Below are 25,731 nucleotides of genomic sequence, written 5' to 3'. Positions count from 1 at the left end.
TTTGTTAAAAAATTATAGATTCTTTGGATGAAATGGATTCGCATTTCCCATAATTATTCAATTACGCACGAGTATGGTTTTATGGGAAAACCTGAGTTGACGTCAAGACATTCTTATGGAATCTCGAACGATCGTTCTGAAAGACCTCGAAATACTCGGCTAATTAGATTGCGGACGTAATCAGACCGGCTGATATTTCACGTTTTCTTACAACACCTACTTCGACGTGCGACAGATTTAGATTCTAATCTAAACTGCGATGTTTAGAGATACAAAAGCCTGGAAAACTTAACTAGATTAAACACATAAATATCTGTCCTCTATTCCCCTACAACTAGATGCCACGTGTAGAATGTTCGTATCGAATAAAAGAATCTAATTTAATTTTGACATTTGTCCTCAATCCCATAAGCTCCTGTCAGTCTAAGAAACACTAGACACTCTTGATCTCTATATATTCAATAGACTACATACTGCTGTCTTACGACTAAATATTGCAAATCAGATCAAAACTCTAATTTGACAATTGCTCTCAATCTCCAACACCAAAAACTTTATCAGCCAAATTACACTCTAAACATGCTGTACAATACAGACCTTAAGTGCCTGTTTCGTTGTAATATATTTCAAAAACGCGCTATGTACTAACCGACAGCTAAAAAAAAAAAAAAAAAAAGGATCAGAATAAGAGAAAAAATACGAATCAGCGCACTTTCCTTCCCGACTTATGTTCGTGCACGATACCCATAAAAATTATCCGAATAACATGTTTAGACGAAACGATTCAATAACAGAAACAAAAGTGACATGGACGCCAGTTTCCGCCGGGCAACGTCGAGTTTCAGCGCCGCCACTATTTGCCTTTGGGTATATCTACGTTTTTGCTAGTATTCAAAGCAGTGAAGTGAAAGCAGGACTGCGCCCTATCTGTCCGTCCGTCAAACGCTCGCGGCTCCGTACGATCCCTCCGAAGGATTCGAGTTCTATCGGCTCTTAACCGCTTGTTAATTTCGTTCTCGCCCGCCATGACACGAGCAACACGCACACACTTCCTTCTTTAATCTCTCTAGAATCTTTTTTTCTTTACAGAAGAGAAACGAACCACTATTCGAGGAAATCATGCTCGAGAGAAAATCATGAGAACGTATTATTTCTGTGCTTAGGTATGGTGAACGTGTTTCACGCATTTAACGCTATTAATGCTAGTGCGTTGTATGGGTTCAATCACTTAACCTATGAAAAATTCCCTAGATCAGTTTAGGGGACACTAAACATTGTCGATTGTCATATAGTAACTCACGAGCAATTGCTTCTCAGCTACAAACGAAAATTACAAGCAAACGATTTCTATCGAATCGAAAATTTGACTTGGTTTTGATACTTGTCTGGGATATTTAACTTGTAAGACGAATTAACTCATCATATGATTTCCCAAACTTTTAGATGTAATTTCTTTATTTACGAATCTCCTATCTTTTAATACTCCATTTCATTCAAAGGCATTTCTATTTCAGTCAAAATTGACCACCGCTATTTAGGGGTTGAGCATGTACTTAAGACTCAAAGTCTCAAATGCAAAGACGGCTGTATGCGGTAAATTCTCGTACTACTGCTAACGTATAATACAGATGAGCTGTGTCTCTTCCGATTTCTTACAATCAACAAAAAATGTTACTAAATTTAAACTAAGACACGTAGAGTTAAGAAAACTGGTAAAAGTTCATCTACCAAGCTCGTTTCCCATGTTTCAAACTTCGTACACTCGAGTCTAAAAATATAGACAAAGTGAATTACAACGAGACCGCGAAAAAATTGGGAGAAAAGACTCGAACCAATTATCTGGAATCACTTGGGGAGACAAGCGCAGCTCCGTTATCCCAGTCCACGACTTTCTTCTCCCGGCGCATTAAGTCGCCTGCGTTATTGATTACGCTGTGTTATCGCGGCGGCGAATCGGCCGGGATAAATATATATCATTTACGTGCGAACACCCACGGGCGAGCTTTTGACAGCGGAACGGTGAAAATTATTTATCGCCGGATCGGCCGTATCCACATGGTTCAGGATTCTTGAGCGTGGTGGCGCTCGCGCCGCCAATTCAACCTTCCCCCTGCTGTTCTGTCTGCCAATGACATTTTTCCCCGCGAATGATTTACGCCGCGTTGTGTAAATGCTTGTCGCGACGATTTTCTGATATTCACGGTGAGCAACCCCTCGTGCAAATTTCTGCCGGGATAATCGATTATGGTTAGACTGCGGATTTCTATGCAAACTCATGTTTTGGGGGATATTATTAGAAAAGTAGAGTCTCGGAAAAAATTATTTTACGGTGGCAGACGAAAAGAAGTTTCCAAAACAGGAAATATAAAGAGATATGATAATTTTACAGGATCCATTTAAATATAATAAGAGCTATGAATAGATACATACCACAGAACAGATGTCCCTGTTACAGATATGATGAAATATTTGTAGTATAGCATAATCTATATACAATAACATAACCCTAACCTAACCAATTTATAGCATTTATTGAGATTGCTACAGGTTAGATTCTAGCGTATTAAGAGAGGAAGATGATAAGTAGAAAGTAGGATAAGTGAAGCGGTTTAAAAAAAAAGATATGTTAATGATAAGCTGCTTGAGAGGTTTGGGGAAAAAAATATAAAGAATATAAATACGGAACTAATTGTAAGCCAATGGTAGATATGTGACGATATATAGGTTAAGTATAAGATAATGTATATAGATTAAGCGAAATAAAGATATATATGTTTAATTGTAATGTTAGATATCAGAAAGGACAAGTATGTTTAGATTAGAAGCATAGATAGCTTAGAGTCTTCGGATATGTTAATGCTCTAAGATCTGGATATGGGAATGAATGACAATTAGATACTATATGTAAGCCAAGATCTTTTACATATACATATATGTATATGTATACATAAGTATACATGTACATATCATCATATGTATATATCATCACATATATATACTCGTATATATCCGTAATGTATCAATTCTAAATTATCATTTTGTAGGGGGCGTGGTCTGGAATGGTTAACCATTTTGAAACACGCAGTATAAAGTAAGAAGGATACGAGCAGCAAATATTTCGTGCAAATCGCTTGCACTAAATTTTAACGACGCTATTGAACTGTCTTATACAGAATGTTTAAAAGAGATAACTTAAGAATTTATAGTATTAATTAAAATTACAGATATATCTGAAGGGATCATTGTTCAAGCACAGATATCAGAAAAGTGAAGTACGATAATCGAGGAAAAGGAAACGATGGACGATAAATCATCGGCGCAAACAGTCGATTGGAATTCCTGAAGCGTACACGTTGTTCCTGTTGACGTGGTCACTTTGCGTCACGTCGTTTCTCGTTCCAAATATTTCATTTCACGCGGACCATACAGGATGTGTCCACTCCATAGTAATTACCGGATTATGCTAATCCACGAAAGGACATCATATATGCTTCTAACGTTAACAAACAACGTTTTGATCGAGCTAATAGTGTATTACAAATTGCAAAATCGATAATAATCGATATTGGAGTTAATTGTTGTTAATTGTGTTTAAAATTGAATGAAATTTTTGATTAAGCGAATTTTATTTGGATACGTATGGCGACAGTGGTTTTAATTTTTAATAGCGTCGATCGTGGCGTGGACGTTTCCTACTCTGCTTTTGCGACACACCAATTGTCTACGACTCGGTAACTTTCTAGGCTGTACGTTTTCTGCTTGGCAACATTCGTTTCAATCCGTCGTATGTAAAAGAAGAAATTAATTTCTCAATGTTTGTTAATTAATTTTAATTCATTCATTTATTAAGTATATTACTGCACGTTCTTAAATCACCAGTCACATAAAAATTATACTAACATGACAAATACGCCCACTTGCTTCAACAATTGAAAAACAGAATATGTAAGATAATTAAAAGCATTCTATAAAATCTTCCAAACTTTGGTACATCTATGAGTCTGATATTTGAAAAATATCCTTATTCCTAGATGTCTAGCAACATACTCGTAAAAAGAAGTAATGAAATTCATCAATTAAGTTTAAAAAGAAATTGTACGAAGATTTTGGCTATGTTCAAGTGTCATTGACATTAAGACTGCGGTGATAGTTTCCACAATTTAGTCGGTACCTACATTGTGTTTCGTGTATCGCTTGGAACACACAGCGTGGCGCATTGCAGGTGAGCGGACAGGATGAATGGTTATGATGCTATAATGCAAGGCCGTCACGGGTTACGTAATAGAACCTAACCCAACGATACGGAACACGGTTCGTTATCGGTGCAATCGTTTGGAAATACGTAAGTCTAGAAAGACGAGCCTCGTGCTTGGCAAGCTTAATCATCCCCGAATTTGTCATACGAACACGCCGAATTGCAAGGCATTTAAGAATTCTGTGGAGCATTCTTAAATTCTACTTTCGCTAATTAATTTAGGTTTCCATTCATAGATAAGATAGATAAAAATTGAGGAATAGATGGTAAATTTATTTCTGTGGTGGTAACCTTCAATTATGGAATCGATAAAATTACCAAGTTATTGTAATCTTTAAATTTAATCAATGATCTACTTTAATTTTTTACCTTTTTTTACTCAGTAAGATTAATCTGATTTTTTGTTAATCATAGTAAGATAGAATTGAATATCAGAGATTTCTAGATATATGAAATATTTTTGCATGTATAAAAAAAATGTAATGCACGAAGCATAAGTATTAAATAATTTAATAATAATTATTCGCGAATATAATGGACGGGATAAAACATGGAAATACAGCAGTAGATATAATGAAATACGAAAAATCATCAAAAACCTAACCTTTCCAAGAATTTCTAAATCCTATTTCTCTATCTGTATCTTGTACTGGGATCAAAAGAGACTTATCAAAGAGAGAGAGAGAGAGAGAGAGAGAGAGAGAGAGAGAGAGAGCTCTAATCATAAGCAGCCACTCGTCAATTTTATCAGAAAAAAATCCACCTGTCAGGCAACCTGAAGAAACATAACCTACGTTCGAAATGCTTCAGAAATTAAAGACTACGCGTGAATTTTTTTTTAGTTCCTTCTCTGGCCACGAGGGGGAAAACCTGACAAGCCTGCACATTAACTCTCTTGCGAGTTTTGTTCTTTGCTCTAGTCGGTCTTCCTTCAAAGGCGCATTAGTTTCTCAATTTTCACAAAGCTCTAGTTAAGATCATTGACATTGACAGCTTCCATCAGCAACGATCGATAGCTAATGGAAAAAATGCACGAATCCCGAGTTGTTATCGCAACAACTATACACCACGAGATCACGTAAATTGTAATTATTGGCTATACGAGGAATTACCCGGTGCCATTACCGTCGATTTCAGCCTTCCGTTTTCTTGTGAAATCATTTTTTCTTTTTTGTCCACTCGTTGGATCGGCTTTCCCTCGAATCGTGACGCAAATGGAAAATTTATCGAATCTGAAAATAATTTCTGGTGACTCTGTCTCGTCCTTTGTTTTAACTCTTTGTTTTAACCTCACCAACTGCGTTTACATGGATCCAACACATTAAAAATATAAATATTTTTGATCATTTCTGTTATTAAACATTATGAATATATAATTCTTTACAAATAGAATTCTTCTTAATAAATATTATACTATTTTCACTAAAATTTCTACATATGTAGACTACAGAGAAAAAAGAGAAAATACGTGTTTTTGAAATATATGAAACGATCATAATTGGGACAATATTTTTTAACGTTTGAAGTACTAGCAGTTAAGAGGTAAAATTAATGAAATTTCAAATAAATTTCTAATACTCTGTAATGTAGTTTAGGTTCCTAACAATTTTAGCTTTACAAACATCATTAGCGTTTCTTATCGCTAATACGAAATATAATGTACGTGCATTGTGTCGTAACAGGAAATGAAACGGGGCGAAACAAATCGCGCGCTTTATACCGGAAGTGGAATAATTCCGCGAGTAAGGTGAAACGGCTGGCAGAAAAATCGGGGAACTAATTCGCTACTAGTGTGTGCGTAGGTGTTGAACGAGTTAACAAACTCTCCTTCCTTCGTCCTTTCCCTTTCTATTATACTAATATCTTCGTCACAAAATCGATTATTAATTATTACCATTATATTATATTATTTTTTCGTAAGGTCGTAACGATTTGGACGAATCCAAGTCTTCCTGTTTCTCACCAAACTCAACTTTAACCTTTTCGTTCATTCGACTGTTACCTCCGAGCATCATAAAATAAATTTTTCTCTAATTAAGAAGGCTGTAAGTCACAAGGAGGCTTCGTACGGCGACCATCATAAATATGGTAGGTGCACGAAAAAGACATTTCACGTAGGAAAGAACGCGAGGTCATGTGACCAGCCTGCAGACTTCAAAGGAAGGAAAGTTCCTTTTAAATTCCGGTGGGATTAGTTTTCCACGGCCGTTGTTATGTTAATGGACACGTCGACACGCGGAAGTACCATCGCGACAAGGATACGAAAGGTTGTCGAACAAACGAGCCTGCCATATTGGTCTCTATTCATCGATAATCATCGTAACACGTTTACACGTGTAAAATCGTGGAAAATCTAGAGATCGTTAAACAAGAAAGACTTCAATTCTAATCCATTAAAGATTCGTCGCGGTTTCGTTACCTTTGCAAATATACCATGATGAATCGATCGCTCAAGGCCATCTAGAATTGATCATTCCTGTTTCATTATTTTATGATTTTGAACTATTCGCTTTCTCGTGGGACGCGACAGACGATAATTTTCATTAAAATTCTTTCGACGATACTTACGAAATCGAAGATACTTCGTGCAATTCTGTAGATCACTGCCGTACCAACCGGGTACAGCAATGAAACGCCTCCTGCTTTAAATTTATTTCATCTTACGAACACGCTAATCCTCAACTCGCGTAAAATATAAATAAAGTATATAAAATATAAATATAAATAACCAAACTCACATAGCGTATAAAGGATATATTAATTCAAATCGAACCTCCCCAAATTTCCTATGTTTCTCCTAAAGTTGTCCATATTTCTCTCGAACGAAGATCTCCCACCCAAAAAATGCCTACTTTAAACTCGTACAAAATAAACATCGTCATGATGAAAGATTCTCGACTTTCAGTCTGTCAGACGCGTGTCCAAACATACACGAAACGCACAACCAAAAGGAGAGCGCAATGAAAAGAAAGGACGATATTCAACGTCAATTCTGACAAAGAGTGCGTACTTGGCAGACGGACAAATGAATCTCTATCGTTACGTCACATCGACGCGCGCCAGAAAAAAAAGAAACTGTCCCCAACATTTATTAACACGGTGTATACACGGCGGAGAAAGTGACGGAACCTCCACGGTCGACATCTCGATCGCTATCTCGCCGCTATCGCCGGCAGCCGATCTTCCCATGATGATCGGGGGAGGCTCTCGTGGGAAGAGAGAAAGAGAGAGAGAAAGAGAAGGAACCGCGAGCGATGCTTAGTTCCGTGATTGCGATTCTTGATCATGAAAATGAGCGGCCGCTTCTTTTCCGGGGAGAGAATGAAAGTCCCGAAGGAATAGTCCGAACGACATCGATCATGTCGTTGCGAGTTTGTACTTACGTTTCGTTATAGCTCGCGTGAGATCGAGCGGCGTTCAAGGTCGATAGCGAGCACGGTTCCCCCACTACATAGCGCGGTTTCACTAATGGCTTTGGGCTTGGGTTCAGACGAAGGATAAAGAAGTATATGTGTATTATCGATAATGTGGATGTTTTACTAGTGATTTATTAATCTTGAAATTTGTAAGCTTGGAAAGTTGGGGATTTGGGAAGAAGTTCTGTGTATTTAGGACCTTAGAAATTTAGAAGCCTGACAGTTTTGAAGTGTAGAAATTGAAGAATTTAGGAAGCTTGGGAACTCTATATTTGGCAATATAGAAAGTTTATAAATTCAGAAATTTGGAATTTCTGTGCATTTAGAGATTTAGATATTTTTAAGGATTCGGAAGTCTAGAAATTTAGGGGTTTGGAAATGCAGAGATTTTAGGATTTCGAAACATAGAAGTTTAAATATTCAAGAATCTAGAAATTTAGAAATTCGAAGATTTGCGTTAGATTCTACAAAATTTTGCCCACCATTGTAGAAAATCTTGTCCCAGATATTAAGCGTTATACGTCCAATTGAAAATAATCCCAGCATTGCAGACATCTTTGTTCGACGTTTTCTCTAAAAGTTACTTAACGTCCCACTTCGCTAAAACACCGACCTATTTTTCAGGGATGGCGCATTAAAAGACGAGACCAGAGGCCGGTAAAAAATCTTTGTTCCAGTTGAACGACGTGCACAAAGGAACTTTTGTCCTCCTACATACACCGTTGGAATAAACTTTTAGATAAGAAAAGTACAATCTGGCCGCAGCTGCACCGAGAAAAGTACACTGCACGGATATCTGGCTTTTTCAGCTGGCCGTTTAGATCATTCTCGCCTTATCTTCTGCTTCTGATAAATATTCTCGACGTGCGACCATTTGTTCCATCAGCTGTTTACGTGTTTCATATGTCTCTGAACAAGTGACTGGACCTCTAGAATTATCTTTGACATTAACGAAGTGCTGAATTACATATATATTTAGAAATTTGTATTTCGTTAAACTGAGTATCGACATGAAATTTAGCTAAAATTTAATTCATCTGTATACATATCAAATTTGAATTTTTTTAGAAATTTACATGAATTTTAATATCTTTATTTAGTGTACAGTTTGGATTTTAGTACAGTGTGTTTCGTGTGTATCGTTTCAAGAATCTTTTTCAATTTCAATGCGTAAGGAAAATTTGTAAATCTTCGTTCTATGTATCGTTGAGAGAACGAAAAGAACTCCTACCAAGGGGAAAAAACAAAAAGTAGCCTTTACAACGTCAAAAGCATAGAACTTCTACTTTCCTATTTATCATTTTAAAAAAAACTAGACTTCCTACTTGTTTTCTCTAAAGATAGAGCTGACAAATAAATTAGAAAGACAACGAAAGCAGATTATCATAACGCGTAACGAGCAACACGTTTCTTTCTAAAACACCCAACATTCAGATTCCCGATCAAGTACAGAAGACACAATACCCCTAAATAAAAAAGCACCCTAAACTCCTCAGAAGAACTCGTCAAAAATCATCGAACCGTTTAACATCCCCCAGCCGTCTCTCGTCAACAACCACCAACCACGAACCTCGCTATTAAATAAAAATCAATTACTTGTCTCTACCCATCGCAGGAAGATATCCTTTAATTAAGAAGCGAGGATAACTGGAAGAGTAAAAAATGGCGGTTCGTTGCTCGTCTGCTGGCTCGTTCAACCCCTTCCTTCCGTTGATCCGGGCGAAGAAAGGCCCCGAAGGGAAGGTGGAACGCGAGCATGTTGAAAAAAGAACGGCGCTGCTTACTAATTAGGGCCGCGGCGCATTGATAAATCGGCCCGATTATTAAAAGTCGTACGAACGCGAAGGCGTGGCCCGCCCACACGACCCTTTTCTTTCTCGCCTCCTTCTTTTTGTTATCCATGGCCGGGTTGCGGTTTTTGCGGCTGGTAAAAATCGCGCGAGCGGAACGAACCGACGATCCTATTCGATTCTTCTTCTTCTTTGTATGCTTGCTTTCTCTGTGAGGCGGTAGAAATTGAAAGTATACACGCGGAGATGGCTGCTTTGTCGATATCTCCAGGCGATATGTTGCGACTGTACGACGAGGATTTCGAATTGGGGTGGTTCGTTCGATTCTTCAGGAGGATATATAAAATGCAATATCTCTCGAAGCTTGGAGGATTTAGCAATATCTATTTATTTCAGCGTTTCTAACCTTTTCCTACACCTGTTTCGTTTTTTTTTCCATTGTATTTTCAATTTCGCTACATTTCTTTTTTATCGTTTCTTTGTGATCCACATCTTCCGCCGTTCGATACGTGTCCATTTACGATATCTTGGCTTGTCTCATCTCATGTGCTATTCTCACCACAAAACCTGTTTTTCTACGCTTATAATCTTGCTAAGTTAGAATTAGAATGAAAAGTGAAACTTCACAGAGACCATAGGCAACTCAATTTGAACTTACATTTATTAAACGTAAAAATATAGGGGTCATAATCATGTCTGTACTTTTTGCTACATCATATTCTAATTCTAATTCTACTCTCTTCTATTTTAATTATTAGGTCATCCAAAATGTTTCTTTCGTTTTATAAGGAAGTAATGGACGCACAATATTTTTCGTTTTATATTATTTTATCGAATTACGTATGATCCATTTTGTTTTATCAAGATAAAAATCACAACGTTCGACAGATTAGGTGTCATGTTTGTATAGAGATGAATCGTTGTAAAACACGTGTCTGGAAAAGAAAGACACTTTTCGGACAACCTAATACATTTAGTATTCTAATATAACGTTGCATTCTGTATATCATTGTAGCTTAAATATTATCACAAAATATTATGACTTATAATATATAATATTAAACAATAATAAATTACAATATATATTACAATATTATAACTGTAACTTCATCAACTTTTACGCCCTTTCCCGCCAATGCTCCAACCAACCTCTAATAATATTTATTATTATGTATATATTGCTATAATTTAGAAGCTTCCAAGAATTTAATGATATTCCAATTTTCAGAATGGTTGGGAAAAAGTTTCCATGACGAAGGAAATTTCCTGCGATTATCCCGACATTCTAAATCAAATTCTAAATCAGCAAAAGGTTTGATATTGTTTAAAAACAAAAACGTATTATAAATCATAAAACATTGAAAAACATAGAAGTTTGATATTTTACCATCTACGATCTTGTTTATTCGAAATGAAAACAAGAACAACGAATGAGATTGACTACACCAGACATCGAATAGAATTCGCCGGAGCAGACGACGATTTTATTAAACGATTGTTTATGATGTTGTTGGAATGAAAAGCGAATAATGATTAACATTGACTAGACCAGACATGGAATAAAATTTGCTAGGGCGGACAACGATTTCATTAATCGAAGAGAAGAAATATAATGAAACGTCTGTTGTGTCACGTGCACGTCCGAGCTCTTCAACAGAATCTCGACTTCTTTTTCCGTGAAACACCATGTCAACGCAGTGGAATTGCGTGAAAAACATCGCCAAGTACTTGTCCGTGCATTCCTCTCGATGATTGCCGATCGATCGATTCCGTACAATGGGGCTGGTTCGTGCAACCTCGCCTACCACGCTATGTGTTACGATGGAGAGTAGCAAGAGTTAATTAATACGGTTTCTAGACGACATTTCTACCAAAGCAACCGTTCACGAAACATCCAACTCTATCGCAACTTTATGAAAAGATATTATCGTAATGAATTAATCTGTTCGTTTGACATGGCTTGGTAATTTTCCTTCATTTTAGGTGTTTAATAGTTTTTTAATTGAAACAATATTTATAGTATATTTATAGTATGGTTTTTTTAACAACGAACACGCGTTAAAACAACGAAACAAATTAATCCGTGATAAAATATTTTAAAATACTAGTCTGTACGTACTAAGGTATAGCTTGGTAATTTTTGTTTAATTTAAATGTTCAGCGATATTAATATTTAGTAATAATGATAACAAAACTAATTAGATTATCATAATACTTTATAAAATTAACGTATCTTGTTTTCAATGAATCTGTCCTTGTAACAATATTTCTCTAAGAAACTTGCAATAGCATTTGTTTAATAAATTTCTAAGAAACTTAATATTGATTTTAAAAGTCTTTCTGTCGAAAAAAGAACACAGTGATTTATGTGATATCGTGGAAAGAAAGTTCACGGAATAACAAAGTAGATATAACTCCGAGTATTATAGTTTCGAAATTGGTATTCTCAGAAAGGAGCAATTCGTGTATATTTTATTTTCCAAAGAGTACGGTCTTTGCGCATCTTCCATTTAAAATTATTTCTTCTATTTGTTTCCTCAGAAAAACCATCGGGAATATTCTGTGCAACGAAATCTCTGCGCTTTCCATCGAAGTATTTGCTTGTTTCGCAAATATTCGATGTTTAAAAATAAACAATCGTAATCAGTGATACATATTTTGATCTCTGATAAGTTAACATAAGTCTACGCTTTCGTGCTTAGATCTGATGAAATAAGAGTCATAAATTCACGCAAACGTACTTTTTTATTTTTTTCTTAATTCTTTCTCGACTACATAATAGATGCACATATAACTATACAACTGGTTTTATAATTTCACGAACAATATTTATTTTTCTATTCTTTTTTAATAATAAAAAAAAACACAACAGTAGATCTACAAAAAAAAAACACATTAAAAAGAAATTGCACTATGTAATCTTTTCAGGGTTTTCCTCGACAGGCATGGTCAATGGATAATAATTACAGCCACGATAGCCGATGCAAATCACAGGAAAATATCCAGTACACATACCGGTTTTATAATCGATTGATTTTAAAGGCGAGCCATGTATATCTGTATAATTACTAATTAGTCGATAATTGTAAACGCTGGACAGGCAAAAAACACGCGTAGTTAACAAATGACCACTAGGTGGAATTGTAGACGATGGTAACATAAAAACTTTATCGGTTCCATTAGTATAATGTCCATAAAAGTATACTAAAAATATTTTCTTAGTCGATAAGATACTTTGATATATTTTTAGTTATCAATCACGAATCAGTGACTCGGTGATTGGCTTCTCACGTAAATTACGTATTTTTATTTTACTTATTAATTCTTACGTTCTTTTAATTCAAATGAGACGACGAGATTTTGTTCGAAGTAGATGCGAAGTAGACGTGAAATTTGTGAAGATTTTTCGGCGATCGAATATCCTATAAGAAGGAAAATTTGGAAATTTGTCTGGTAAACTCGCGAAGATCTTTCGTTCTTCTTTTCACCTTTGAATTCTTTATTTATTGTTGGAGTTACTGTAATTTTACGACCACTCTGGCTCACATGTTCTCGAAGGTTTCTAGAAAACTGTAAGACACAAACTGTGAGATGTGCGTGTTTCAAGCAAGTTTCTTTCTACAAGATTCCTCGAATTCTGCACCCACGCGTACATTGAGGAATCATAAACAAAGTTTCGACGGTAAATTTCTTATACAAAATTCCGGGCTCAGACTTCTTTAAGAATGTAAACCTAAAGTGGAAATCTCTTAGCTCGAAAGTACGCAACCTTCTTATAATTTTCAGTACCCGAGTCCTCCAATATATTAAACGTGTTCCTCTCTAGAAGTCTGAGACTCTCTAGAAATTTATTTTTAATGATCATCATTTTTATGCATAGGTGAAATAATCTGTACAACTGTTTAACGTCCCAAAAGTTACGGTGACGGTTGACAGATTTTTAGTGTTATAATTAATAACAGTTTTCCAAACTTATTCTTGCTTTAATTCCAAAAAAATACCGCAGATGAGAAACGTGAAAAAATCCCAGTCACAGGCAGACAGAAGAGGCAGCAATAGGAAAAATTGATCGACCAAATATTCTTCTTTTTAATTAATTTAGTATTAGAAAAATCTACCACAGTGTCAGCAAATGTCACTCATAAATAGTAAATAAAAAATTACGAAACGTTGATAACCGAAGTCCATACAAGAGCACGTTCTAAGAAACATTCACCCATTCCAAGTATTTCTTCGCTTGGATTCCAACAGGCCACAAAAGACGATGATAAGGAAAAATATGAAAGAAATTTCAGTCTAACAAAGATAAGGAAAAGCTGTGAAAAGAAATCGGTCGCTGGAATATTCTTATTTTTAATTAGTTTTATATTAGAACAATCTAATATAAAAAAAAAGAAGAAGAAGAAAGACCCACCCTTTGCAATTGTACGAATCTCAAAAAATATCACAGAAGTCACATGCAATTGTTAAATAAAAAGCACGTTTCCAACGTGCTTTTATTATTCCTCCTTCTTCCTTGCCAAGCGTATCTCCTCGCTCGAGTTCCAGAAGAACAGAAAAGACGACAATAGGAAGAAATACGGAAGAAATTTTGGTGTAAAAAGTAAGAAAATAAGGTGGAAGCAAATCGGTCGATGGAATATTCTTACTTTCGTGGTTTCCGATTTGTAGCTGGTATCGGATGGCGTGGAGGACAGGTGAATTCCCGCAAACACGACGCCCCGCGGCGCAGGTTTTATGGCGGAGGGCAGCGTCGCGGCGCCGGCGTCTCTGCAATCAATACGTCGCGGCGCAACGTTCCGCGTGCTCCAACCTCAGCTGTTCGCTCTCTTCGCGTACGCCCTAACTCCTAGATCGTCTTATTTCCGTTTCCTCCACTCTGAGATGTCCAATTTGCCCGATTCTCGAATTTATCGAGACATCCAGACGCTCAATATGCGTCCAGACAGTAGCAACGTTGAAATTTGATCGTAAACAAGGTACAGTGGAATTTGCTAACGCGTTTGTTAAAAAAATTTTTTATGCAACTTTCTTTGATGTAACTGGACAGAGTTTGTGTTCATATTTTTCCTCTTATCTAACATCTTTCCATTATATCGTTATAAATATAAGGCTAAGTATAAACGAACGATTAAATAATTTAGTGTATAAAACAACAAATAATTTTGTATATGAGAACAGTGCAGAGAGAGGAAGATAAAGAAATAAATAATTTAAAGAACTACAGTGTTTGAATACCGTAATAGCAACAATATAGTAACCTACTGAGGAGAAAATTTAATTTTGCTCAATCACCTATTGGGTTGGCAACTAAGTGATTGCGGATTTTGTCATTAGGTGGTAATAACAAAACCCGCAATCACTTAGTTGCCAACTCAATACATATTCAGTTGCTATTTAAAATCATATATTTATCATGTTACTTGATATTTTTAGCGCAAATGCCAGGCAGAAAAAGGGGACCATTACTTTTCAACGCTACTGTATAACATCCAATGTACTCGCATATTCTGTTTAACATTCAGCAGTAGCTAGCAATGACAATTCTTAAAAAATTTGACTAAAAATAAATTACCATCTCATCAGCACGCTTTTTAGAAATCGAAACATTGTATGTTAAATCGCGTATGAGATTGGAAAGCCAATGAGAAAGGTGAATTTCAATGATGCGAACCTAAAGTGCCATTTGTCACGTCCTTTATTGAGAACTGTCATTCGCTTGATAAAGAAGATATTTCACATCACCTTTTTATCGTGGCCGAATCGTGATTCGAATTGAATCGCGCGTGTAAGCTCCCGAGCCTTAAAAATATCTGTCGGAACAATCGAATAAACATTTCTTGAGACGTCGCCTCGAATGATGATAAACCTTGTTCGGTTGAAGAGGAAACCCGCGAACACAGGTTGCACGCTGTACATTCTCAATTTAGTCGATTCGATTCCCTTTCGCAGAGATTTGACAAGATCCGCGTTGTTTTAATCGTATCTTTCGAATTTATTTATTTATTCTTTCAACTTCCATTTACGTTGGATTTAATGGAATTTTGATTAAAATTATTCGTAGATTAATGTCAATGAAACTCAATTTTACATATTTAATTTGTCGAAATGTTTGAAACTAAAAGTGAAACAAAGAATGGAGAAATTGGTTGATGTAACGAATAAGATAGAATATATGGTTAAAAGAGTATGATGAAACATTGTGGAATAAAAGTGAGAAATGAATACAAAGTAGGGCGAGAAATAAAACGTGATATCACAAAACGAAATTTATATTCTATTTCCATTAAATTTTTCTCGCTCATAACCCACGGAATATTCATAAATATTCATAAATTTCTTTATGAATTAAAACGAGAGAAGTAGCACAGCATATGAATGGAGGTAAAGTGAGACAGAAAATAAAATACAAGCGTATAGTGGTACGATGACTGATGACCAGCTGATAAAATTAGTTTTATGCAAATTTTGGAGAAAATTTTTCTAAAAATACACAAAAAGAGGAAAAAATAAACGAAGCACACGAAAGCAACGCCAGTGACTACCATCGTCAAAAACACCATTCCAATCAACGTAACATCGTTTCACACTCGGCTAGAGCAAAGCGAATCATTCGTTTCACAGACGAAGTTTCGATAAATTTCGAACTGGATGCAGTTTTCCAGTGGACGATCGCGACTTACGCTGTGAAATCTGATTTCTGGTCAGCGCACCCTCGATGCCACGGTTCAGGTCGGCAATCAAAGCTGTTTAGAAGCTCTTCGAGTGCACTTTATTGGAATAACCTAGATGTTGTCGATGGAACGGTGCGCGAAAGGTGGCAACCACGTCGATTCCGCTTCAGGACCCTCGTGAAGCCTCGAGGGGACACGGGACACAGGGGGTTACCCGGTTTGTCTGTCACGATTTTTCTTTTAACTCGAGTGTTCGTTGAGGGAAAGTCGAGAATCGGGGTTCTGGGGCGAAACGTGGCAAAAAATTCTTGTAGGGTTGAAATTTGTTGAATGAATGAATCTCTTGTATTTTCTAAGTATCTTTTTCTCAGTAATGAGAACATGGTTCAATCGAGGCCGTTTTATTCAAAGTGTTATAAACAATGGTTCTTTCGCTTCACAAACATTTAATTCGAACTGTAACTTTCTATTCAGAATTTCAGTTTTTGTTTACGAATATTAAATACAAATAGCGTAAAATATCTCGGTATTTCTTCCTCCGTTTCTCTTCTTAGCAGTTGCCTACAGCTTTAATCTATGAACATCCGAGGCTAAGATATGACACCCTATTGCTAAAATAAGCCCATCTATTCTTCTCGACAAAATCCATTATCTTTCACTATGGATACTCTTGCGCTAATCTGGCAATAGATTTATAGCTGTATTATCTGACAAAATCTACGAACATCTACTACCAAGATTTGCAATCCTCTCTGCTGAAAACGACTTGTGTTATTCTTCTCAAGCTAAACTTTCAAAGTTCCGTAAGCGAAATCCGATACTTTTCCAATCTAAAGCTAATACCTTCCTCTTTGAACAATCTACGTACAAACAAATCCAACAACACACCATTAAAGTGCAACGAAAAGCAGCCGCGTGACTCAAGCCGCACAGAGGCCAGGGAACCGAACGCTGGCACGGCGAACGTGTGTGTCTCTGGCTGGTTGAAAGTCGCCGATAAACACTGGATTAGCTAAGACTCAGACCGCAGCCAGACCTTGCACGGCTCGGTAGCCTTTTCTCTCCGCGCTATCTCGGGCTAATTGCACGTAATAACTAACACGCCTGGACTCGAGACTTCAATGCTATTTATGGTAGTTTCTCGTGGACAGGCTAGCGGGATCAAAGGGGACGCGTACATGTTTCTTCATTTTCTTCTTTTACCTTCTTTTTAACGAAATACGAGCTTATTGTTTCCTCCGTTTCGTACCACTTTTATATTGTCCTTTACGAAACTCTCTATCATCTCTGATAGCTCGGGATGGCTTTCGTGTCCCTTAGCGCACTTGTTGGTCACATTATTTTAATAAACAATTGAACAAATCAAGATGATTTCTCTGTTATACTATCTGTTCCCTAACACGTGGGACATGCTTCAGGAATGGACAGGGAACACAGAATTGCAGTGAAAAAAGTTCATGTAAACGTGTCTTCTACCTGACCTTTTTTCAAAGTTATAGCCACTTATGTGTCTCGATAATCTCTGTAAGCAACTGCTTATCTTCACAGATGCTCGAAATGGCTATCGTTCGTTTGTACACAATTTTTGAAAGATGGCGAAAGATTGTTTGACACGACGACTACAGGTTTGCATAGAAATCGAGGATGGTCATTTCATATGGAAGGAGCACCTTCTATGAAGATAAGCCCTCGTGGATTATCGTAACACAAAAGTGGCTATAACTTTGAAATAGGGTACGACATATGCTTGTATGAACTTTTCTCATTGATTTTGTGCTCCATAGCGACTTCTAAACTGGCTCATTTTATGAAATACCCTGTACATTAAAATTTCTCCTGAATTTTTACAGTTTGGCCAACAAAACAAGTTCCTAGTATTTTAATAAGATGTTTAACACACGATCGAAACGAGAAATCATAATGCATACCAAAAACAATTGTTTCATTCGAGATGGTACGTAATATCGGAAAAATACGTTTGAGTGAAAGATAATCGAAAGAACGCAGCTTCGACATTACGAAGCTCCTCTCGTACTGATTTCTTCCTCTTTTCGCCTCATCGTGATAGGTTATGTTAAACGAACGGGAGAAAGAACAAGTAAATGTCGAAGAAGAAGAAGGAAAATGGAGTAGAGAGAATAGAGGAGGGAAAGAATTCTTCAATTTCTTCTCTCGATCGTGTCACGAACCGTCCCCTTGCTTCGCCGGAGTAATTAACGGCCAGCAATGACGAGAGCGCTCGCCGCCTTGGGCATGGGTTAGCGCGAACGACCTAGATTCGCCTCCATATTGCGAATACGCCGACCACTCGACCATCCACGGGGCTTTTTCAGATTGCGTGAGAATTGCTTTTCACGACTGTTGTTCGATTGATGGGGAGCTGTGATTTGTGGTTGCTTGGTGATTATTGAACTAATCTAGGGAATTTTGAGGTTACGTTACCTCGGCGTTCAGAAAATGTTCTCTGTTGAAATTTGCATATTATGCTGGTTTAGTAAATCAGTAGATCGCGGTTTTTTATGCACATGTGGAAGATACAAAAATAGCACGAATCGTACAGAATACATTTAATATAGAAATATACGTCGAACGAATAATAATTACAGTCTTCCGAATTATGGGTGAGAATTAAAAGTTACTAGACCAGTTTCTCAACTCCAAGTACTTACAAGTAAACTTCAATGTAGCTACATTTCATCGCGTCAAAGTTAGCCAAGAATTTCTGGACTTGCAGATTATTGCAGGACTCGTTACTCGCGTTAAATCGATATCGCTTAAACTCTTAATTAGATGGGAACGATAAATGGCAATTTCAAGTACTCGGAACGAGTGCGACGCGTAATAATACGCAAGGATTTCGGTGAAAACATTAGCTCTTTTTTTCGATGACTAAGCACAGCAAATACGATTCGTATTTACGATAAAACGTGCAAAGATATACTAACATAGAGCATGGCCGCTAACTTTAGACGCCATGGAAGATATGCTCCAAATGAATCATACGAATTTTCGGAAAAGTCGGATTCGTCATTGTTAACAACGGCTACTCGGAACGGCATTCTTGCTATTTCATTATATTTAGAAAATTGTAGACGGGAAATCTTTGTATGTTTGACGAGCAAATGAAATAGTTGTACACATTGAGAGGTTATGTTATGAATCAATCAATTATGTGAACACGATCCGTCGTTTCCTGTACGATAACGTTTTCAAACTGTCGTCTTGTAGCGTGCAATGTATGTTTATATAATTTTCGCCAGTCATATTTGTAAACGTTCGACATACATGTACCTATAGAAAGTTTCATAAGTAGTGTACGATTAGTTTCTACTTTTACAACTACTAAACATATGCTTTCGACAAAAATAATACTAAATTTTATTGAAGCAAGAATATATTATTATAATACGTATATCTATTATTATATTATCTATTTTCATCATGTCGCTTCGATTATAATTATTTAGCGGAAGGAAATGAAAAAATTGAACGATGTTAGAAGAAAATCAGTAATTTTTGTAAAATTATCGATCGACGTTATATTGACATTTTTTTATAAAATCAATAATATCCATCGCTCTCGTCAAATATAATTCGGTTACGTAAAATGAAAATGAAAATGAAAATTTTCCTACCGTTTATCTTCTGAACTCTTTTTCACCTGCCACTATGTACGTAATTATATTTAGGTACACATTAAAGCTCGATGATTTTAACACTCTAACAGAATAACGTTCGTTTTATTAAAGTACCACGCTACTATATTTCATTGTCTTCCATTCACGCATTTTAGTGCACATCCGAATTTGTTAGTGAAGGAAAAAATGTGTTGAACATCGAAGAGAGCAAATATTTACGGAAAAGTATTAAAAAACATGGAAACGAGAGGCTACAGGTATCCGACAACACGTATGCTTGCACACGTTCTCACTTATCGTCAGAAATGAAGCGTAAGCCAAATATCCGCAGAAAAATATAGGAATGTCGAGGAAATATTTTCTCTCCGATAATGAAACGTTTTTTTTCTATAAGAGGCGGATTTCAAAATCGGTCAAGCTTTTATCGTTAACGAATATATGAATAGATAATGACCAGCCGGAGTCTCGACACATCTATAATGATAGCGAAGGATCATTAGTTGCCAGAAACCAGGGCAAACTGTCTATTTTTGGAATAATAAGGTTGTAGGTATTATGTGCTGTTAAAATACGGTTCTCTAAAGAATATAATAAATAGAGGCGAAAAGAGAATTCTTTCAAGAAAGAAAACTATATATAATTGTATATAATATGACGCGGCTGCTCTAAGGATCAGTATCCATCTAGTGGAACAAACCAAAATTTTCCAGACCAAGAATTCGAGTTAAATCATGTACCCTAATCACTGAGAATAAAGATAACGTCACTTTAATTCCATGGCCGCTTAAATTGTAACATCACTCTGCACTTATTTTGCATGAGAATAGATGGAAAACGTCATTTTGCGAGAAATAGCATCTTTCATAAAACATATTCTCATGAAGGATAATACCACTATAAACTCAGACTTTCCTAAAAATTACAATGACCATTCTGCTTTGGATATTTCATACATTCTATCCATCTTCGCATCTTTAAACTTCACATAAATAATAATTAGTTACAGTAATAAAAAAGTAACAATTGTAATTTCAACGGCACTATGGAGCCAACCTTTTTGCCAATCGACCGATCTAAAATTTCCAATAACTTCCACTTAACCTAAAACTTGATAAGGAAATGGCGATTAAATAACGAGGATCGTTATTCCTTTGCGAAGGAACAGCTAAGAAGAGGAAAGGGAGAAAACGCTTTCTCTTTTCCTTCGTTCTATCGAGCAACCCTCGGGCTACTTTGTGCAGTCGATATCCTCGAGGAGAAAGGAGAGCTTCGTCCTTCGTAGGAAACTTAAGGACTTTGCGCTTGAACTTGATACGAAATGGGCTAAAAGCGATCAATACGAGCTTTCGGCGCTTGCGAGGCAAAGCTCCGGCTGGCATGGCCAGCAGAAACCACCCTGCAAGCTCGCTACGAGCCACCATGCTTGTTATCAGCATGGGAATCGCCATAGGCAGCCACGAATACCAAGAAACTACGTCTAGACCGGAAGTGAGCAAAACTTCAATTTACTACAATGGTATTCGACATCTAAATTTTGAGACGGGAGATTTTCTGACAAAACTTTCACCTTTTAAACGAAGGGGAATTCGTGAATAAGGAATAAAAGTATTGAAATGTGACAGTGAGTTTAGTAAGTTTGTTCAAAGAAATAGCTGTAATTTTTGTTTGAAGATGTGTTTAAAGATATACGTACGATGGTATTTGAAACTTGAACTTTTTTTAAAGAAGAATCTACTTTTTTAAAGAAAGAGGAATTTTTGTGTAGGAAACGAAGAGAATATGGCAGAAACTACAGTTAAATGTTTAAACGTGAAATATGAGAAATTAAGTGGTTACTTGTTCGAAATTCACAGTGCAAATAGGTTGATAATTCTAGCTTACTAATAGCAATAAAGTAAGAATAGTAATTTAGCTTGTCAGATAAGTGCAGGTTCTTTCCTTAGATAAGGCACTTCAAAAGATAAGAGTTTCCAGACTAAGACAAGATAATGATCAAGGATGAAGCATAAATAAGATATTCGTCATATTCGAGGAACTATTGCAATTGTAACAATAGATGAATGAAGATTTCTATAATTTCGTTCTTTCAATTCTTTGAAATAATACTAAAACACTATGTGTATCGAACTATCGAACTATACAGAATTATTGATCAAGTACCACATATGACTACGATATTCGTAAGAAACTACCATTTCAATTACAGAGGCAAATGAATGGAGGAAATATTGATGTTTGTTAAGAAAACATCCATCGAGGCCTAAAATCAACAATAAATAAGATATTTATAAGGAACTATTTTATTCATTAGATGGTATTGACAAAATCCGCAATTACTTGGTTGCTAACCCAATAATTATGATAAAATATCAACAAAGAAGACTTTTACGAGAAAATCGGTAAAATGTTTAAAGCAATGTTACGACGAACAAATTGAAACACTCTCTACGCTAAACTTTATTTGATTTATGACTATCTATTTGACAATTACACAATTTTTAAGCTAAGTGTAAGAGCCCAACGTGTTGTTCCGTGATCACAGAACTCCAGCTTGGGCTGTCCCAATGATTCACCATAAACAGGACCAACGCAGCGTGTTTTACCGTGTTCAGATTAGACAAGCACGCTTGTCAGCCTTTCCCTAATCGATACTCCACTAGAGTACTCGGCGTTTTTCGCATTTAATTCTGTCTTCAACGTAATTCGCGACTTAAGAATACGTTCGCGTAACACAGTTCGATAAGATCGAACTAAATTTTGTGAACGGATGATACACGCGTCTTTTATATTCTCTAAGAATCATTAACATGGTATTCAAATTGTTTATAATATTTTTAATATATTGGTATATGATATATAATTATGAAAGATAACGTGCTGCTTTTTTAACACAATTTCATATAAATTTTGTATCCCGAACTTTTACGACGATGAGATACTTTGATATCAGCTTTTTGGGATAACCCATCGCGCTCCTATTTTACATTTACACTTGGCATTTACAATTTGGGCAATGTAACACGGTTTCAGGTTTCCCTCGAAGTAGACAGTGTATACGAAACGTCGACCCAAAATGCAAATGCCAAGTGCAAATGCAAAATCCAGACGCGATCGTTCGTATAAATTGTATGAGATCGAATTTCTAGAATTTCTAAATGTCGTATAAATTAATTTTCTATCTTAAGGGAATAGCGTCGTTAAAATAATATTAATTGTAAAAATGATATTATAATTGAATTGCGGATTTTTAATCATCGATAGGAAATTTGAAAGTGCAGAATTGTATAAAAAAAAATATATATATATATATATATATATATATATATATATTGAAATATCCAAAGTATAGTGTTTTTTATAATACTTACTAAGTAAAATAATTTTCTACCGAGGTTCTATTTTCTTAATTATATTCTCGAAAACATGAATTTGTTATCTTAGCTCTAAGAAATAATCTATCTAATGTTTAATTCTATTTAAATCTTAAAACAAAAGAGAAACGACAAAGATCAAGTCTGAGTGTTTGAATATATTAGGTTAAGTAAAAAGTTCTGAGCGTTTTTCGCTAGATGTCTTTAGTGAGCCATATCTCACGATGTGCACATCGCATCGAGTCATAGTATACACCGATTTCAAGGTGATATTACGCATCAAAAAGGTTCTTTGTCAGTTTTGTGTTCGGTGAAGCCAGTTGTGTGTTACAGCGTTCGAAAATGGAGATAAAAAAAGAGAAAATTCGATACATTCTTCAGTACCACTACGACCAAGGTGAAAAGGCGGAGCAGGCGGCCAAAAAAATTTGTGCTGTTTATGGACCCAGTACAGTATCGAATGCAACAGCAAAGCGGTGGTTCCAACGATTCCGTTCTGGTAATATGGACGTCGAAGATGAGGCACGCTCTGGTAGGCCAATCGTCGAAAATGTGGATAAAATCATGGAAATCGTCGAGTCGGACCGGCATGTGAGCACTTATTCCATTGCCCAGGAACTGAAGATTAGCCAGAAAACCGTTTGGAACCATTTGCATAAGGCTGGTCTCAAGAAGAAGCTCGACGTATGGGTGCCACATGAATTGACGCAAAAGAACCTTTTGGACCGAATTGATGCCTGCGATTCTTTGTTGAGACGTAACGAAATCGACCCATTTTTGAAGCGGATGGTGACTGGCGATGAAAAATGGGTCACATACGAGAACAACAGCCGAAAAAGATCGTGGTCCAATCGCGGTGGGCCGGCCCAAACGATCGCCAAGCGTGGATTAACGGCCAAGAAGGTTTTATTGTGTGTTTGGTGGGATTGGAAGGGAATCATCCATTATGAGCTGCTCCCATCGGGGCAAACACTTAATTCGGACCTCTATTGTCAACAACTGACCAGACTGAAGCAGGCGATCGACCAGAAGCGGCCAGAATTGGCCAATAGGAAAGGTGTTGTGTTCCATCAAGACAACGCCAGGCCGCACACATCTTTAACGACGCGTCAGAAGCTCCGAGAGCTTGGCTGGGAGGTTCTATCGCATCCGCCGTACAGTCCAGACCTGGCACCAAGCGATTATCACCTTTTTAAGTTTTTGCAAAATTTTCTTGATGGTACAAAACTGGCCTCAAGAGAGGCTTGTGAAAATGAGCTGGTCAAGTTTTTTACCAATAGGGACGAGGACTTCTTCAACCGCGGAATTATGAAATTGCCTTCAAAATGGACAAAAGTAATCGAACAAAACGGCGCATATTTAATCTAAATCGAATAATCTTGACTATGTTAATTTCATCGTCGAAATAAAGCGAAAAAGCGCTCAGAACTTTTTACTTCACCTAATAACATTTCGAAACGAGATCGTGAATCATTTATACTTAAACGATTTATCCAACGGGGCAGCTAATTTTTTTGCGATCGCTCCCACTTCCACTTAACTCTTTAACGAATCAATAAAGTCGTTAGCTTTAAATTATAGCCAATTATCGAGTCTACAGAGGAATAAAATTCCATCGTAGAAACGATACACATACAGCATTCTGAGTGATTATGGGGTTACGTAAGCACTCTTGTTTACGCGACCGTTAATACTATTAAAAGTTCTTGCTCTTGTTTCATCCGGCAATAACAAGCTATCGATGATGTCTTACATCTCATTTTCGCCCACGATACATCTGCAACCTCGTATAGTTATGACACATTTCTATCGAAAATTTAAACTTTCGAAAATTCCATTTAATTATTACGTATCTTCGATTCAAAATACCAAAGTACTTGTAACAAAGTTTATTACAATACAATAAGATACTTGGGTCAAAATATGATGAAACGTGCAAGCATATTTGCAAGACGGATATGCCACAGTACTTGACAAAAGGAGGTATATGAGACAGGTCAAAGTCTTATGGTTAGAGCAAAATTTCATAATACGGACGGAATAAATATTGAAAGAAAGAAGAAGAGAGAATGCGCGAGATATGTCAAAGGAATATGGAGAATGTTAAACACCAGATGGAAAAATGGGAGCAAAGACGTGGAAAGAATTAAAATATAAGTATTGAAAAAATGTTGCAGAATAGAAGGGTGGGAGAAGTATTAGAATGGCTTAGGGACATAAACAGAATAAAGAAAGAAATAAATAAAAAGAGACGAGGAATGGATATCAAAGAATAGATATGTGCAATAGAAGGGTTAATAGAGGGTAAGAAATGTATAGCGTTAATTGTATGATTATTATGGATTAGAAAGGATGGATAGGGGTAAACGTAGAAAGATTAGAACGTGTTACAGAGATACGTGTGTATGGTAATTAAAAAGAAATTGGAAACCAAGCCCGATATTTTGACCGCGAGGTCGAGATTAAATAAACACGTAAGTTCATATGTATAGGGTAGCCACACTACTATTTCACAGCGTTTTTCTCGTAAACGATAAGCACAAGAAAAAAACCAAAGGGGAAAAAGATGAATAGTTTAAGATGAACT

General features: G+C 36.4%; 1 protein-coding gene across 2 annotated transcripts in view; it reads right to left on the bottom strand.

The window, feature by feature from the left end:
- Positions 1 to 25,731, bottom strand: part of LOC117216751 (GAS2-like protein pickled eggs) — an 89,492-nt gene that overhangs the window by 16,121 nt on the left and 47,640 nt on the right. The gene's annotated exons all lie outside the window — the stretch shown is intronic.

This window comes from Bombus bifarius, unplaced genomic scaffold (genome assembly GCF_011952205.1).
Source record: "Bombus bifarius isolate JDL3187 unplaced genomic scaffold, Bbif_JDL3187 scf7180000007973, whole genome shotgun sequence".
In the NCBI taxonomy this organism is placed as follows: Eukaryota; Metazoa; Arthropoda; class Insecta; order Hymenoptera; family Apidae; genus Bombus; species Bombus bifarius.
The sequence above is the reverse complement of the archived record's forward strand: the minus strand, read 5'-3'. Positions and strand labels throughout refer to the sequence as shown.